This window comes from Balaenoptera acutorostrata, chromosome 16 (genome assembly GCF_949987535.1).
Source record: "Balaenoptera acutorostrata chromosome 16, mBalAcu1.1, whole genome shotgun sequence".
Taxonomy (NCBI): domain Eukaryota; kingdom Metazoa; phylum Chordata; class Mammalia; order Artiodactyla; family Balaenopteridae; genus Balaenoptera; species Balaenoptera acutorostrata.
The window spans coordinates 36,780,502-36,794,513 of record NC_080079.1 but is presented as its reverse complement, the minus strand read 5'-3'; the positions used below and the strand labels follow the sequence as shown (position 1 = coordinate 36,794,513).

The window sequence follows — 14,012 nt, the reverse complement described above, 5'->3', positions numbered from 1 at the left end:
CTGTCTGAAATTTCTATAAACACTCTCTCAGGTTCAGACACTGATCCAAGGAATGTATCTTGTAAGAAGGGGACATTGCCTCTGAATAATGGATTAGTGTATTTGATCAACTGGCTGACCACAAAGAGACAGCAAAAGATGAGAGAATGGGACATAGGTGAGTTAAGTTTTAATGAGGGGACTATAGAAAGGCACACATTAAAGGGCAATAGCAGTTAGGGCAGTGTATTAGGGTTCTCCAGAGAAACAGAACCAGTGTTATTTTATATATATATTATATATAGGTTTTTAATATACATACATCATATATATATATATTTACATATCAACCAATACTCTATTGAGATATATATGTGCATATATATAGATATCTATGTCAATATCTATACATATATAAAGACAGAGAGTTTTATACACATACATATATAAAGAGAGTTATTATAAGGAATTGCTCACGTGATTATGGAGGTGGAGAAGTCCCTCGATCTACCATGTGCAAGCTGGAAACCCAGAAAAGCTGGTGATGCAGTTCAGTCTGAGTCCAAAGGCCTGAAAACCAGAGGGCTGATGGTCCCACTTCAAATGCAGGAGAAGACTGATGTCTCAGCTCAAATAGTCAGGCAGAGTGAATTTTCCCACCTGCCATCTTTTTGCTCTATTTAGGCCCTCAATGGATTGGATGAAGCCCACCCACATTGGGGAGAGCAATCTGCTTTACTCAATCTATGGCTTCAAATCTCATCCAGAAACACCCTTACAGAAACACCCAGAAAAAACGTTCAGCCAAATATATGGACACCCCGTGATCCAGTCAAATTAATACACAAAATTAACCATCACAGGCAGGCTGCAATAGAAAGGGATAACCAGGAGAAAGCACTGAGATACTAGGTACCTAGAAATGCAGGAATCCAAGAAAAGGGTTTGGAAGCAGGAATCACAACATTTGTTCCCTTCACCATGATCTGGGATTTAACCCTGAACAACTGCTTTTGGGTATTCAGTGTAAGACGAGGTATTTGGAGAAGCAAGAGTGACTCCCCTCTGAGTTCAGATGCATATTTCCAGGCCCACAAAAACAGTCAGTAATCAGCGAGATGCATTTTGTGGAAGGGAGAATGTCAGGAAAAGTACACATCAGCTGGAAAGCTCACATTTATTACTTACAAGTTAATGTCCTTGAGCTCTGTAAACCTCAGTCCCCTTACCCAAAAAATGGAGATAAGACCTTTTAGGGTTGTTTTGAGGATTAGCAAAATGACTGGTGAGTAAAAAACACTCAATGAATGTAAGCTGTATCAATCGCTGCCATAACACACACACACACACATACGATGGTGAAAGCCTGGACCTTGGCCAAGGTCAACATCTCATTCTCAATGGCTAATATTCAACACATATTTGACAAAGATCAACTCTGTTTTGTTGACAACATTCTGATCAGCTGCTTGGCCAGGGGGACAGAAATATGATGCACTGATTCTTACCCGACCCTGTACTAGCACCAATATTAATTAGTTTATGTCAGGAATTCCTCAATAATGTAGGAATTAGCCAGGTCTGCACTTAAACTTAAAACCCGTATGTCTTTAAATATAATTGAAAACTACCTAAGATGACCTGTGGGTTATTTCCTTCGACAAGCTTGCTGGATTTTTGGTACGAACAGTAGCATGGAATCCTAAAGCGTACTTACGAGAGAGTTTGTGAGAATCTTGTGTATTCCTCTGACAAGATTCTGTAACCATATACAAATGATTTAAATATTATTTCACATTAATCATGCTTTCTATACTAATTGCACACAGAATCAGCTAGATGATTCAGCTTTCCAGCATCTGTGGGAACAGTGATTCTCAGCATTTGGAACCTGGGTGAGCTGTACCAGAATCACCTGTTAGGCACTCTCCACTGCACCCCAGGGCATAATGAATCAGAATTTCTGTAAATGGGGCCCAGGAATCTTTATGTTTAACAAGCTCCCTGGATCATTCTTATTCAGAGCGAAGTTCAGAAGACACTGGGTTTAAGATGTAAGGTGGTATGGCTAATGTTAGAATTAACATTTCTAATATCAGAGCCCTTCGCCTTCAAACTCTGTGGCTGACATTCTATCAAAATTCAGTCTCTTTCTTTGCCTTATTTAAGAACAATTCAGTTAATAGAATCATTCAAAAAATGAAACACTTTTCCGTGCCTTTGGGTCAGCATTCTGGATTCAATTTAACTGTAGATAATTAAAGAGCAGAAACACAGAGCGGGGAAAGTTCAGTTGTTTAAAGGCTCTGATCTGTGACCGTGGGTAACTTCTCTGCACTTCTACTACCCCAGGGGTAGTTCTCAGAGGTGAGCTATTCCTCACCTGTCCCATCAGTACACTCTCCCTATATCACGCTCATCACACGTGCTGTGTCCTGCCTTGCACACGTGCCTTGCACACTTGGTGTTCTGCACATGTCATGGTTATGCTACAGTCATTTCTCAGCTGGGGAAGTGCTAGGCTTTCCCTAATTGAGTAACTGCACACTCTCAGTGGATGATGGTCAGTTTTTGTGATTCATTTCTTTTCCTCCACGTGATGTTTGCTCTGACCATATTTATTGCAATGCAGTTTTACATCTATTGAACTTAATAAGGAAAAAAATTGAACTTATATTTTGTAGGTTTTTTTCACTTCACTTTTCTTGTAATAATCATTTTTATTATATTTTTAAATGCATAGCTGTGTCACAGATTTATAAAACATTCCTTCACCAAAAATAGTTTGCAAAGCACTGCTCTATATCCCATTTTGTAAACAACTTCAGACAAAACAGCTCTAATTACCATATTCTCACTTGCTAACCAGGAGGGGGTTGTACTAGATCAGCCATGAGATTCTCTAGGTCTGTAATTCTCTGTGTATACAGTATATCTCATTTTCCTATGGGTGGATTATTCACTTGTGAATTATCCATGATAAACTTTTATATCTACACTGATGTTTTGCTGCCTCTCCTCATAGCTCTGCACCATCTCTCCCACTGTGAGACCATGTAGGTCTAAAGAATAAAGAACATTTTAATAATAGCCCAATCAAAATGTAATTAAGAAAGGTAATTTGGCACCAAAAATATCATATAATACATATCAAAAATAAATTCTACATAGTTCTTGCCATCTGCTATTTTGAATTACCACTTCTCTTCTCCACTGAGATTTAAATATTTATATCAATGTATTGAAGTATGCATTTCTTTTTGAACTCCCTGCATGTGCCTTATCATAGTAGAAATCACATTTTATTATAATCATTTGTGTAACATTTCAGCTTCTTTGCTAAACATTTAGCTTCACAAGAATGGAATGCATTTCTGTCTTACTCACCACTTAGTTCTACTGTTTAGATAGCCTCTGACATATTAATAAATATTTATGTGATTGAATGAGTGAATGGATGAATAAATGAATTTCTTAGAGGAAGAAACATGGATTAGTCTTTCATTTCTTTATTGTCTCCTGAGTATTTCTTGTCCATTACCTTCCTTTTGTTCCATAATCTCTGAGCACAAATTATATAGTTTGAATAGAATCTAAGATTTCATGTGTCTGTTCAGGGAGCCATAGTTACAAGATGTCTTAATTCCTTCTCAGGTTTTTGTAAAGTGCCAAATGCCCAGAATAACTGTTATCTGTTAAGTCTACTTCTGATAAGTTATCAATCTCTCTCCCTTTCTGTTTTGGATTAGACATCATAAATTTTGCTTTTAGATTTTTACTGATGATCACATCACATCTCTCTTGCTTGCATTGCATAAGCAGGGTTTTGGTTTTGTCTTCTTTTTTAATGTATTTAGCCAGCAGGAGCTTAAAAAGCAAAGTGTTTTAATTTAAGAAATTACTTTTTTTCTCCAGAGAAAGTGTAGACAAAGCAAGTTGAAAGAGAGACCCAATTAAATAAACTTCTGTCTCTGGGCATGAGATTCCCAAGGTCTGCATGCTTCACACGTAATACTAACAAGGCCTTCCTTTTTGGATTTACTCTGCTTAGAGTAAGGAATGACATCACAATATGCATTACTCCCAGTGCTTTCAAAATGTGCTGACTTGCTGAAAGTTTCCAAATGGCTTCTTTGTAAGCTGTTAGGGACCATATGGCTAGCTGTAGATAAACAAGTTTCAACATATGGACCATAACACATACATGGCACTGCTTCACTACTGCAGAAAATTAAGAAAAGTTTGCTCTCCTGACACGAGAAACTCATGCTAAAGATGCAGCACCATGTAGCGGAGGGCCTGCCCTAAGTTGCACATAGGAAAGCTTAATTCCAGCTCCTTCCTGCCCACTCACTGCACGTGTCACTAGATGACACCAAGTCTCCTGGATTTCCTCATCTGAAAATTAAAAAGAATGCCAAGTCAACATTGGCTTTCCTCCTCCTCTTTCCCTCCTTCTTTCCCTCTCTCCTTTTTTACCTTCCTTCCTATTAAGAAATATTTATCAATGTTTTATAGTTCTCAGCACATGGGTCTTTTGCCTCCTTTTTTAGGTTTATTCCTAGGTATTTTATTGTTTTTGAAGTGATTTTAAACAAGATTGTTTTTTACTTTCTCTTTCTGATATTTCATTGTTAGTGTAAAGAAATGCAACAGATTTCTGTATATTAATCTTATATTCTGCTACCTTGCTGAATTCATTTATTATTTCTAATAGTTTTTGTCTGGAGTTTTTAGGGTTTTCTCTATACAGTATCATGTCATCTGCAGATAATGACAACTTACCTCTTCCCTTCCAATTTGGATAACTTTGATTTCTTTTTCTTGCCTTATTGCTGTCACTAGCACTTCCAATACTATGTTGAATAGAAGTGGTAAGAGTGGACATCCTTGTCTTGTTTCAGATTTTAGCAGGAAGGCTTTCAGCTTTTCACTGTTGAGTATTATGTTGCCTGTGAGTTTGTCATAAATAGCTTTTATTATGTTGAGATATGTTCCCTGTATACCTACTTTGGTGAGACTTTTTGTCATGAATAGATGTTGAATTTTATCAAATGCTTTTTCTGCATCTATTGAGATGATCATGTGGTTTTGTCTTTTTTTTGTTAATGTGATGTATCATACTGATTGATCTGTATATGTTGAACCATCCTTGCTGCCCTGGAATGAATCCAACTTGATCATGGTGTATGATCCTTTTTATGTATTGTTGGATTCAGTTTGCTAAAATTTTGTTGAGGATATTTACATCTATATTCATCAAACATATTGGCCTGTAATTTTCCTTTTTTGTAGTGTCTGTCTGGTTTTTGTATCAGGGTGATGGTGGCTTCATAAAATAACTTTAGAAGTGTTTCCTCCACTTCAATCTTTTGGAATAGTTTGAGAAGGATAAGTATAAGTTCTTCCATTGAAAAAGGAAACACTGATAAAGGAAGTTGAAGATGATTCAAAGAAATGGAAAGATATCCCATTCTCTTGGATTGAAAATTCATATTGTTTAAATGGTCATACTACCAAAAGCAATCTACGGATTTAATGCAATCCCTATCAAATCATCCATGACATTTTTCACAAAACTAGAACAAATAATCCTAAAATTTATATGGAACCACAAAAGACCCAGAATTGCCAAAGCAATCCTGAGGGGGGGAGGGGGGAAACAAAGCTAGAGCCATAACCCTCCCAGGCTTCAGACAATACTACAAAGCTACAGTAATCAAAGCAGTGTGGTACTACTGGGCATATACTCAGAGAAAACAGTAATTCAAAAAGACACATGCACCCCAGTGTTCATTGCAGCACTATTTACAATAGCCAGGTCATGGAAGCACCCTAAATGCCCATCAACAGACAAATGGATAAAGAAGATGTGGTACATATATATAATGGAATATTACTCAGCTATAAAAAGGAACAAAATTGGGTCATTTGTAAAGACGTGGATGGACATAGAGACTGTCATACAGAGTGAAGTAAATCAGAAAGAGAAAAACAAATATGATATATTAACACATATATGTGGAATCTAGAAAAATGGTACAGATGAACCAGTTTGCAAGGCAGAAATAGAGACACAGATGTAGAGAACAAATGTATGGACACCCAGGGGGGGAAAGGGTGGGGTGGGATGAATTGGGAGATTGGGATTGACATATATGCACTAATATGTATAAAACAGATAACTAATGAGAACCTGCTGTATAGCACAGGGAACTCTACTTCATTTCGCTATACATCAGAAACTAACACAGCACTGTAAAACAACTATACCCCAATTTAAAAAAAACAAACAAAAAAACAGTGTGGTATTGGCACAAAAAACAGACATATAGATTCAACAGAACAGAATAGAGAGCCCAGAAAGAAACCTATAAGCCTATGGTCAATCAATCTTAGACAATGGAGGCAAGAATATACAATGGAGAAAAGACTGTCTCTTCAGCAAGTGGTATTGGGAAAGCTGGACAGCCGCATGTAACTCAATGAAGTTAGTGCATACCCTCACACCATACACAAAAATAAACTCAAAATGGTTTAAAGACCTAAATATAATACATGATACCATAAAACTCCTAGAAGAGAATATAGGCAAAACTTTCTTGGACATATATCATAGCAATATTTTCTTAGATCAGTCTCCCAAGGAAAGGAAATAAAAACAAAAATAAATACATGGTACCTATTCAAACTTAAAAGCTTTTGTACAGCAAAGCAAACTATCAACAAAAAGAAAAAACAACCTACAGAATTGGAGAAAGTATTTGCAAACAATGCAACTGACAAGGGGTTAATTTCCAAAATATACTAACAACTTAAACAACTCAATGTAAAGAAAAAACAAACCCAAACAACCCAATCAAAAAATGGGCAGAAGACCTAAATAGACATTTCTCCAAGGAAGACATACAGATGGCCAGCAAGCACATGTAAAGATGCTCAACGTTGCTAATTATTAGAGAAATGCAAATCAAAACCACAATGAGGTATCATCTCCCACCGGTCAGAATGGCCATCATCAAAAAGACTACAAAGAGGGACTTCCCTGGTGGTGCAGTGGTTAAGAATCCGCCTGCCAATGCAGGGGACACGAGTTCGAGCCCTGGTCCAGGAAGATCCCACATGCCATGGAGTAACTAAGCCCGTGAGCCACAACTACTGAGCCTGCGCTCTAGAGCCTGCGAGCCACAGCTACTGAGCCTGTGTGCCACAACTGCTGAAGGCCAGATGCCTAGAGCCCGTGTTCCACAACAAGAGAAGCCACCGCAATGAGAAGCCTGCGCACAACGAAGAGTAGCCCCCACTCGCCGCAACTAGAGAAAGCCCGCGTGCAGCAACGAAGACACAATGCAGCCAAAAATAAATAAATAAAATACATTAATTAAAAAAAAAGTGTACAAAGAATAAATGCTGGAGAGGGTGTGGAGAAAAGGAAACTCTCCTACACTTCTGGTGGGAATGTAAATTGATATAACCACTATGGAAAACAGTATGGAGATTCCTTAGGAAAGTAAAAATATAGCTACCAAACTAAAAGTAGAGCTACCATATGATCCACCAATCCCAATCCTGAGCACATAACTGGAAAAGACAAAAACTCTAATTTGAAAAGATATATCCACCCCAAGGTTCACAGCAGCACTATTTGCAATAGCCAAGACATGGAAGCAACCTAAGTGTGCACCAACAGATGAATGCATAAAGATGTGGTACACACCCACACGCACTAGAATATTACTCAGCCATAAAAAAGAATGAGATAATGCCATTTGCAGAGATTGGTTCAAGATGGCGGAGTAGAAGGACGTGCTCTCACTCCCTCTTGCGAGAGCACCAGAATCACAGCTAACTGCTGAACAATCATCAACAGGAAGACACTGGAACTCACCAAAAAAGATATCCCACGCCCAAAGACAAAGGAGAATCCACAGTGAGACGGTAGGAGGGGTGTAATCACAATAAAATCAAATCCCAAAACTGCTGGGTGGGTGACTCACAAACTGGAGAACACTTATACCACAGAAGTCCACCCACTGGAGTGAAGGTTCTGAGCCCCAAGTCAGGCTTCCCAACCTGGGGGTCTGGAAACGGGAGGAGGAATTCCTACAGAATCAGACTTTGAAGGCTAGCGGGATTTGATTGCAGGACTTTGACAGGACTGGGGGAAACAGAGTCTCCACTCTTGGAGGACACAAACAAAGTAGTGTGTGCATCGGGACCCAGGGGAAGGAGCAGTGACCACATAGGAGACTGAACCAGACCTACCTACTAGTGTTGGAGGGTCTCCTGCAGAGGTGGGGGTTGGCTGTGTCTCATCGTGAGGACATGGACACTGGCAGGAGAAGTTCGGTGAAGTACTCCTTGGTGTGAGCCCTCCCAGAGTATGCCATGAGTCCCACCAAAGAGCCCAGGTAGGCTCGAGTGTTGGGTCGCCTCAGGCCAAAGCACCAAAAGGGAGGGAACCCAGCCCAACACATCATCAGGCAAGAGGATTAAAGTTTTCCTGAGCTCTGGCTACCAGAGCAAGAGCCAGCTCTACCCACCATCAGTCCCTCCCATCAGGAAACCTGCACAAGCCTCTTAGATAGCCTAATCCACCAGAGGGCAGACAGCAGAAGCAAGAAGAACTACAGTCCTGCAGCCTGTGGAACAACAGCCACATTCACAGAAACATAGACAAGATGAAAAGGCAGAGGGCTATGTACCAGATGAAGGAACAAGATAAAACCCCAGAAAAACAACTAAATGAAGTGGAGATAGGCAACCTGCCAGGAAAAGAATTCAGAATAATGATAGTGAAGATGATCTAGGACCTCGGAAAAAGAATGGAGGCAAAGATCAAGAAGATGCAAGAAATGTTTAACAAGGACCTAGAAGAATTAAAGAACAAACAGAGATGAACAATACAATAACTGAAGTGAAAAATACACTAGAAGGAAGCAATAGCAGAATAACTGAGGCAGAAGAACGGATAAGTGACTTTGAAGACAGAATGGTGGAATTCACTGCCATGGAAAAGAATAAAGAATGAAAAGAAATGAAGACAGCCTAAGAGACATCTGGGACAACACTAAACACAACAACATTCGCATTATAGGGGACCCAGAAGGAGAAGAGAGAGAGAAAGGACCCAAGAAAATATTTGAAGAGATTATAGTTGAAAACTTCCCTAACATGGGAAAGGAAATAGCCACCCAAGTCCAGGAAGCACACAGAGTCCCAGGAAGGATAAACACAAAGAGAAACACGCCGAGACACGTAGTAAGCAAACTGGCAAAAATTAAAGACCAAGAAAAATTATTGAAAGCAGCAAGGGAAAAACAACAAATAACATAAAAGGGAACTCACATAAGGTTAACAGCTAATTTCTCAGCAAAAACTCTACAAGCCAGAAGGGAGTGGCATGACATATTTAAAATGATGAAAGGGAAGAACCTACAACCAAGATTACTCCAACCAGCAAGGATCTCATTAAGATTCAATGTAGGAATCAAAAGCTTTAGAGACAAGCAAAAGCTAAGACAATTCAGCACCACCAAACCAGCTCTACAACAAATGCTAAAGGAACTTCTCTAAGTGGGAAACACAAGAGAAGAAAAGGACCTACAAAAACAAACGCAAAACAATTAAGAAAATGGTCATAGTAACATACATATCAATAATTACCTTAAATGTGAATGGATTAAATGCTCCAACCAAAAGACACAGGCTTGCTGAATGGATACAAAAACAAGACCCATATATATGCTGTCTACAAGAGACCCACTTCAGACCTAGGGACACATACAGACTGAAAGTGAGGGGATGGAAAAAGATATTCCATGCAAATGGAAATCAAAAGAAAGCTGGAGTAGCAATACTCATATCAGATAAAATAGACTTTAAAATAAAGAATGTTACAAGAGACAAGTAAGGACACTACATAATGATCAAGGGATCAATCCAAGAAGAAGATATAACAATTAAAAATATATATGCACCCAGCATAGGAGCACCTCAATACATAAGGCAACTGCTAACAGCTATAAAAGAGGAAATCGACAGTAACACAATAATATTGGGGGACTTTAACACCTCACTTACACCAATAGACAGATTATCTAAAAAGAAAATTAATAAGGAAACACAAGGTTTAAATGACACAATAGACCCGATAGATTTAATGGATATTTATAGGACATTCCATCCAAAAACAGCAGGTTACACTTTCTTCTCAAGTGTGCACGGAACATTCTCCAGGATACATCACATCTTGGGTCACAAATCAAGCCTCAGTAAATTTAAGAAACTCGAAATCATATCAAGTATCTTTTCTGACCACAATGCTATGAGATTAGAAATCCATTACAGGGAAAAAAATGTAAAAAACACAAACACATGGAGGCTAAGCAATATGTTACTAAATAACCAAGGGATCACTGAAGAAATCAAAGAGGAAATCAAAAGATACCTACAGACAAATGACAATGAAAACATGATGATCCAAAACCTATGGGATGCAGCAAAAGCAGATCTAAGAGGGAAGTTTATAGCAATACAAGCCTACCTCAAGAAACAAGAAAAATCTCAAATAAACAATCTAACCTTACACCTAAAGGAACTAGAGAAAGAAGGACAAACAAAACCCAAAGTTAGCAGAAGGAAAGAAATCATAAAGATCAGAGCAGAAATAAATGAAATAGAAACAAAGAAAACAATAGCAAAGATCAATAAAACTAAAAGCTGGTTCTTTGAGAAGATAAACAAAATTGATAAACCATTAACCAGACTCATCAAGAAAAAAAGGGAGAGGACTCAAATCAATAAAATTAGAAATGAAAGAGGGGAAGTTACAACAGACACCACAGAAATACAAAGCATCCTAAGAGACTACTACAAGCAACTCTATGCCAATAAAATGGACAACCTGGAAGAAATGGACAAATTCTTAGAAAAGCACAACCTTCCGAGACTGAGCCAGGAAGAAATAGAAAATATAAACAGACCAATCACAAGTAATGAAATTGAAACTGTGATTAAAAATCTTCCAACAAACAAAAGTCCAGGACCAGATGGTTTCACAGGTGAATTCTATCAATCATTTACAGAAGAGCTAACACCCATCCTTCTCAAACTCTTCAAAAAACTGCAGAGGAAGGAACACTACCAAACTCATTCTATGAGGCCACCATCACCCTGATACCAAAATCAGACAAAGATACTACAAAAAAAGAAAATTACAGACCAATATCACTGATGAATACAGACGCAAAAATCCTCAACAAAATAGTAGCAAACAGAATCCAACAACACATTAAAAGCATCATATACCATGATCAAGTGGGATTTATCCCAGGGATGCAAGGATTCTTCAATATACGCAAATCAATCAATGTGATACACCATATTAACAAATTGAAGAAGAAAAACCATATGATCATCTCAACAGATGCAGAAAAAGCTTTTGACAAAATTCAACACCCATTTATGATAAAAACTCTCCAGAAAGTGGGCATAGAGGGAACCTACCTCAACATAATAAAGGCCATATATGACAAACCCACAGCAAACATCATTCTCAGTGGTGAAAAACTGAAAGCATTTCCTCTAAGATCAGGAACAAGACAAGGATGTCCACTCTCACCACTATTATTCAACATAGTTTTGGAAGTCCTAGCCACAGCAATCAGAGAAGAAAAAGAAAGAAAAGGAATACAAATTGGAAAAGAAGAAGTAAAACTGTCACTGTTTGCAGATGACATGATACTATACATAGAGAATCCTAAAGATGCCACCAGAAAACTACTAGAGCTAACCAATGAATTTGGTAAAGTTGCAGGATACAAAATTAATGCACAGAAATCTCTTGCATTCCTATACACTGACGATGAAAAATCTGAAAGAGAGGAAACACTCCCATTTACCATTGCAACAAAAAGAATAAAATACCTAGGAATAAACCTACCTAGGGAGACAAAAGACCTGTATACAGAAAACTATAAGACACTGATGAAAGAAATTAAAGATGATACAAACAGATGGTGAGATATACCATGTTCTTGGATTGGAAGAATCAATATTGTGAAAATGACTATACTACCCAAAGCAATCTACAGATTCAATGCAATCCCTATCAAACTACCACTGGCATTTTTCACAGAACTAGAACAAAAAATTTCACAATTTGTATGGAAACACAAAAGACCCTGAATAGCGAAAGCAATCTTGAGAAAGATAAACGGAGCTGGAGGAATCAGGCTCCCTGACTTCAGACTATACTACAAAGCTACAGTCATCAAAACAATATGGTACTGACACAAAAACAGAAATATAGATTAATGGAACAGCATAGAAAGCCCAGAGATAAACCCATGCACCTATGGTCAACGAATCTATGACAAAGGAGGCAAGGATATACAATGGGGAAAAGACAGTCCCTTCAATAAGTGGTGCTGGGAAAACTGGACAGCTACATGTAAAAGAATGAAATTAGAGCACTCCCTAACACCATACACAAAAATAAACTCAGAATGGATTAGAGACCTAAATGTAAGACCGGACACTATAAATTCTTAGAGGAAAACATAGGAAGAACATTCTTTGACATAAATCACAGCAAGATCTTTTTGATCCACCTCCTAGAGTAATGGAAATAAAAACAAAAATAAACAAATGGGACCTAATGAAACTTAAAACCTTTTGCAAAGCAAAGGAAACTACAAACAAGACAAAAAGACAACCCTCAGAATGGGAGAAAATATTTTCAAATGAATCAATGGACAAAGGATTAATCTCCAAAATATATAAACAGCTCATGCAGCTCAATATTTAAAAAACAAACAACGTAATCCAAAAATGGTTGGAAGATCTAAACAGACATTTCTCCAAAGAAGACATACAGATGGCCAAGAAGCACATGAAAAGCTGCTCAACATCACTAATTATTAGAGAAATGTAAATCAAAACTACAATGAGGTATCACCTCACACCAGTTAGAATGGGCATCATCAGAAAATCTACAAACAACAAATGCTGGAGAGGGTGTGGAGAAAAGGGAACCCTCTTGCACTGTTGGTGGGAATGTAAATTGATACAGCCACTATGCAGAACAGTATGGAGGTTCCTTAACAAACTAAAAATAGAATTACCATATGACCCAGCAATCCCACTACTGGGCATATACCCAGCTAAAACCATCATTCAAAAAGACACATGCATCCCAATGTTCACTGCAGCCCTATTTACAATAGCCAGGTCATGGAAGCAACCTAAATGCCCATCGACAGACGAATGGATAAAGAAGATGTGGTACATATATACAGTGGAATATTACTCAGCTATAAAAAGGAACGAAATTGGGTCATTTGTAGAGACATGGATGAATCTAGAGACTGTCATACAGAGTGAAGTAAGTCAGAAAGAGAAAAACAAATATCGTGTATTAACGCATATATGTGGAACCTAGAAAAATGGTACAGATGAATCGGTTTGCAGGGCAGCAATTGAGACACAAATGTAGAGAACAAACGTATGGATACCAAGGGGGGAAAGCGGTGGGGGGTAGGGATGGTGGTATGATGAATTGGGAGATTGGGATTGACATATATACACTAATATGTATTAAATGGATATCTAATAAGAACCTGCTGTATAAAAAAATAAATAAAATTCAAAAATTCAAAAAAAAACCAAAAAAGAAAAACAGAAAAAAATAAAACCACATACAGGCATCTCAAGCACATGACACCATGGTAAACGCTTTAAGAATTTATGAAACAATTTCCAGAAAACCTAGGCTCTATGAGTGCCTCCTGTTTAATATTTACAGAATCAAACTAAACACTAAGGCAACAGTCACTATGTTATCTCTTACAAGTACATTACTGCTCAGTAATCCTTTCCCAACATTCAGTCTTACCAAAAGATGATAGCTGATATCCTAGAGTGAGAAGAGAGCTTAGAATAGTCATTCTTGCTGAATAGTCCAAAAATATATGTAAAATGTTTATCTCAGTGATCTTCCCAATTCTTAGTTAAAGCAAAAGCTGTACCTT

At 37.9% G+C, this 14,012-nt stretch overlaps 1 protein-coding gene across 5 annotated transcripts in view; it reads right to left on the bottom strand.

The window, feature by feature from the left end:
• HTR7 (5-hydroxytryptamine receptor 7) overlaps positions 1-14,012 on the bottom strand; it is a 670,153-nt gene that overhangs the window by 561,211 nt on the left and 94,930 nt on the right. The gene's annotated exons all lie outside the window — the stretch shown is intronic.